We start from the raw sequence: 5,896 nt of genomic DNA on the forward strand, positions 1-5,896 counted from the left end.
AGATGTTTTTCTAAGAAGACATGCAGATAGCCAAGAGGTATATGCGTAGGTCGTCAACATCACTAATATTCAGGGAAATGCAAATTGAATCCTCAATGAGATATGACCTCACACCTGCTGGAATGAGATATGACCTCACACCTGCTGGAATGAGATATGACCTCACACCTGCTGGGTGGCTGTCATCAGAAGGACAGGGGGGCCAAGTATCGCTGAAGACGTGGAGAAGAGAGAGTCCTCGTGCACTGTTGGCAGAATGGAAATTGGTGCAAACAGTATGGAAAACATTATGGATGTTCCTCAAAACCAAACAAAAACCCAAACTTTCATATGATCCAGTGATCCTACTTCTGGGGTATATATTAAGGGAAACAAAAAATAGGATCTTGAAGCAATATCTACATTCCTATGTTCATGACCACGTTATTTGCAAATGCCAAGATGTGGAGACAGCTCAGTGCTCGTTGATGGATTCACGGATACGGAAGACGTGGTGTACATACGAGGGAATATCGTTCAGCCATGAGAAGGAAAGCAGATCTGTTACTTGATACAACACGGTTGGACTTCAAGGGCATTATGTTATGTGAGGTAAGCCAGAGGAAGTCAAATTCTGCATGGTATCACTTAGAGGTAGAATTTTCATAAAAAACAAGAAGATCCAACTCATAGAAACAGTGAGTAGAAAAATGGTTGCCAGTAGCTAGGCGGTGGAAGAAATAGGGGGAGTTTGGTAAAAGGGTACAAACTGTCGGCTATAAGATAAATAAGATCTTAGGATCTAACGTACAACGTGGCGACTATAGTTGACAGCAGCGTATTGTATAATTGAAATTTGCCGAGAGTAGACCTTACACGTTCTTATAAATAAAAAGTGAGGTGATGGATGGGTTAATTAACGAAGTGGGCACATATTTTCACAATGTATGTCAAACTACCACAATGTACATTTTGTTAAAAATTCTTTCTTCAAAATTTTTATTTAAACTCTAGTTAGTTCACATACAGTGCAATATTGGACTCAGGAGTAGAATTCAGTGATTCATCACTCACGTACAACTATGATTTGTTTTCTTCTCTCTCTCTCTCCTTTTCCTCCTCCCATATGTTCATCTGTATATTGTTTCTTAAATTTCACGTATAAGTGAAATCATACGGTGTTTGTCTTTCTCTGACTTCTTTCGCTTAGCCTAATACACTTTAGCTCCATCCACATCGTTGCAAATGGCAAGATTTCTTTCTTTTTTGATGGCTGAGCAATATTCCCCTGCACATGTGCGCTACCTCTTCTTAATCCATTCGTCTGTTGATGGACATCTGGGCTCTCCATGGTTTGGCTACTGTTGATGATGCTGCTGTGAACATCAGGTGCATGCATCCCTTAAGAATCAGTATTTTTGTATCCTTTGGGCAAATACCTAGGTGTGCAATTGCTGGATCATTAGAATAGCTCTATTTTTGACTTTTTGTGCAGACTCTATACTGTCTTCTAGAGTGGCCGTAACAGGTTGCATTTTTTTTATTTTAATAATTTTATTTATTTATTTTAAAATTCATTGTATTTTATTTTGCATTTTCACTATCAGTGTAAGAGGGTTCCCTTTTCTCTACATCCTCACCAACATCTGTTGTTTCTTGAGCTGTTAATTTTAGGCCCTGGCTTTGTCTTCTCTCTTCCAAGGGGTGGTCCATTAAAATCCAGAACCTAGGCCACCAGAATTGAGCATAGACTGGAAGGCAACCTCCTGGCTCCAGTGTAGCTCAATCCTGTGGATAAGAACTTTCTTGCTCAGGCTAAAGGAATTCCTTGACTCTCTGCCAGTCCAGTCATGTGTCATACTAGGTTTTTTTCCATCCTCCCCATACTTCCTGCATTTTAATTTGTGTTCTACTAGGAGTGACTTCTATGACCATCTACTTTTTTTATATATTATTTACACTTTCAAATAACACACTTTAGGAATAATAACTAGTTCCGAAAAGAAAATCTTGTAATAACATTTGGCTTCTTTTTATTCAGTGTACACTTCTTTGTATTACATGAATCCAATAATTTTATGACAAAGGAGGAAAAAAAGGCTTCAGGGCACCAATATCAAGTGAATGTTCTATAGCAAGGAAAAACAAGTTTTTTGTTTTGTTTTGTTTTGTTTTTTAAGTCTAGTCTGTGGCAAGGGGAATAAAAGTAAGGAGAATTTAAGTGCTGCTAAGACCAAATAATTTTAAAAGCAATAGGCTTCTTTCTAGGGTGAGTTTAATGAACGCATCAAAGCAAGATATTTAATTATTTGGTTTTCCTGATGTGCCAAATTATAAAGAGTCTAGGAAAGTTTCTGGTGGAAAAAATAAATCCTAGACTTACAAGTCAATTTTCCACCTCATGTTAGAACTCTAGTAACTTTGTAGTTTTAAAATGTATCACCAGCTTATGAAACAATTGATGAAGAACATTCTAGAAAAGGTGAAAAGGCAGTCAATCTGCACAGTTCCATCATTGTGTTTGAAGTTCTGGCAGAAATGTATTAAGTTTCTTTGATTAGAATTCGTTTGACAATTTATAGGACAGTCAAGCTAAGTTCTTAACAATTTAAAATTGTAATTAGCAAAAAAAAAAGACCTAATGAAGTATTTTTCTTATATCAGCATGTGGAAGCCAGGTTAAAGAGAAGAGCCTATTAACCATGAGTATTAGGAAATGAAGAAATACTTTGTTTCTCTAACATGGGTCATTGGGCTTTTGCTTTCATTAATTCTCTTCTAAATAGAAGCTGGACTACACTTGTGAATCTTTTGTTTAATTTTGAGCAAACTCCTCTATATCTTGAACACTTTTTTCAACCATTTTTCCTACTTCATCTGAACAAAGTTTGATTTTCTCTCCACTCTTTCCCTACAAATGCTTCCAAAAGGAAGCCACTCTTCTCTTCTTCCAGGCTCATTCTTTCTCTAGATTTTTCCTGTTTGCATTCATATCAAGTGAATGTACCCAGCATCTCTCCATCTCTCCATCTCTCCTTTCTTTCTTTCTTTCTTTCTTTCTTTCTTTCTTTCTTTCTTTCTTTCTTTCTTTCTTTCTTTCTTTCTTTCTTTCTTTCTCTTTCTTTCTTTCTTTCTTTCTTTCTTTCTTTCTTCTTTCTTTCTTTTTCTTCTTTCTTTCTTTCTTTCTCTCTTCTTCCTTCCTTCCTTTCTTCTTTTTTTATTAAAAACATTATGCACTCTTAGATTCACCTGGTGTAGAGCTAGTATCAATAAATTCCTGTCCAAAGTCCATACTGTCAGAACTGATATTCTGGACATTTTTCTTGTTAATTTAAGCAACCAGTTTTCCTCCATGATTTTTCTGCCGTCACAATTCATCCACACTGAGGCATCTTCCCATTTTTCAAAGTTTTAAGCCACAGCTTTCATCTGTGCTCCACTTTGCTCCATAGACACGACCTTATATTTTCTTTGAACTTTCCTCCCTGACCCTGCGAAGCTTGGAATTTCCCTGTAGCACCTTCTAACATTTCCTGCTTGCCCAGTACTCATTAACAGAAAAATTAAAATCATCTGAGTAAAATAAGTCAATTTCTGCCTTTGCTTTCTAATGAGATACTGTTTATAAAGGGCTTGGTGAACCAATTATGATCAAAATAAAGAAATCAGAATTTTTATTTCTAAGAATTTTATCACCATTTAGGTATACCTTCTTGCAGGAAATTTTGAAAAAAAAAACACATGTGAATAAACACAATTTATCTTTTCTTATATCGAGGTGGCTTTTTATATGATTAAACACTAACAATTGCCATCTTTAGTCATTGTGTCAGTAGATATGTTCTAAAGAATTGCAAACTCTCATTTCTCAGGTGCAGGCAAAAGTAAAAGTTGGCCCTGAACTGGCCAACTTCTGAGCTTTCAAGTTGTAAAACTTCATTTTTGTATGAAATCTCCCAATCTTCACATGTTGACAACTAATGCAAACTTTAAAAATATCACTATGTACACCAAATCATAATCTCCTGCAAATATATGGCTGGCTTGTGACCTGTGTTATAAGTAAAAAAAAATAAGGATATTAGTATATTTCTTATATTATTATTGTTATATATTATATATAACATACTATGTTTTATCAACATATAAGAAAATAATGATAACTGAAAGGAGTTACTCAACTTTTATTGATAACAGCTGAAATTTGAAGACAGCTCAAAATAAATGCCATGGCCTCGTTTATTCTGCATTGGTGTTACATCCCTGGGCAAAATATAGATGTACACTCATGAGTAGAAAAAGATGTTTTCTATTACTTAGTCTCTTGTTGAAATCCATTCCCTAACAGCATCACACAATAGTGTTCCTCTTCCATGGTTTGGTGCTTACCAGGTTAATAGCTTAAGCCTTTCAGCTTGGGTTATCAATTGTTTAATTTCTCCAGTTAATGAAGTAGTTTTAATACTACTATTTTTGGGGGTAATTTGGCCAAGTGAAGAGTATTTTTCTTATAGCCATGATTATGATGATGATTGATATCAAAAAAATATTTGTATATATTAAGGAAGATTTTAATAGATCCAACTGTGATAGAATCTAGGACAATATTTAGATTAATTGATAAAGGAAAATGAATGTTTCATAGTATACATCTACAAAATTGATTTTCAATGAATATTTGACTGTATTATTGTGTTCTAAAAATGTAAAAAGAGAATTCCACCCTGTTAATATATGTCACAGGGTAATGCCATTTATTTATTGCCATTAGTAAGTAGCTTTTTATGCTACACTGTGATTATCCAGATATACAACACTTTCTAAATCACTTTGAAGTTAATAGGTTATTCAGAGAATGAAGAAATTGAATGAATGAATGAATGAATGAATGAAGTGCTCCAAACCATTAGCAGGTTAATATTTGTTCTTAATGTCAAAAGCTACTGAGACCACTGGGTGACGGGCACTGAGGAGGGCACTTGATGGGATGAGCGCTGGGTATTATACTACATATTGGCAAATAGAATTTAAATTAAAAAATAATACAATTTAAAAATAATAATAAAGCATTGTGGTCTGAAAAAAAGCTACTGAGACCAAAATAGGATTGACATATTTATTGTCTTAAAATTTTTTATATTCTGCAGATTACTTTTACTTGGGAATAGGAAGCACTACCTGAAAATTAGGCATTTATAAAGGAAAATACATTAAGATCATTTTGGAGTCTCTTAATGCTTAGGTCTTTTTTCTTTCTTCTCTTTCTTAATGTTAATCTGGCCCATTAAATGACTATTTGGGAAAATTTTAAGCTGATTTACAAAATTAAAATTGCTTTAATGTGTATATTCTTTTGACAAATGTAATCGACATTCATATTATCTTCTAGTAGAGAATGAACAAAATGGTCTTAATCAAAGCAGAGAAAACGAAGATAATAGTTTTGGTAAGAACTGTAAAAAAACACTAATTTCCTTTTTCTCTAAGACATACTTGGACTCATCCTTTTCAGTATAAAATTATTTTCATTGAGTAAATTAAAATTGATTCAGTGGCTTGTCTTATGGAGTGGAGTGGCCTCCTTCCTCCACTCCCTCCTTCCTCAATCCCCCCCCCCCCCCCAGACTCAAATGCCTCCATCTTAAGCAAAATCTCTTCAGGGTCTGTTTTTTTGTTTTTATGGTTCTTCATAACAAATCCCTTAGTTCACTTAAAATGTAAAACATTTCATCCATTCAAACCTTTGAGTTGAAGAGACAAATAAATGGAGGTTAAGCAACATGCTGTCTCCAGGATCATCTTTATGGAGGACATAGAGCTGGTGTTCCTTTTAGTCCCCTCTAGTTCATCCTAAGAGGGGCAGCAGGGAGCAGAGCAAAGAAAATAATTAGATACTGACCTTTCCTTGATGCTTCTA

This window comes from Canis lupus, chromosome 35 (genome assembly GCF_011100685.1).
Source record: "Canis lupus familiaris isolate Mischka breed German Shepherd chromosome 35, alternate assembly UU_Cfam_GSD_1.0, whole genome shotgun sequence".
Taxonomy (NCBI): domain Eukaryota; kingdom Metazoa; phylum Chordata; class Mammalia; order Carnivora; family Canidae; genus Canis; species Canis lupus.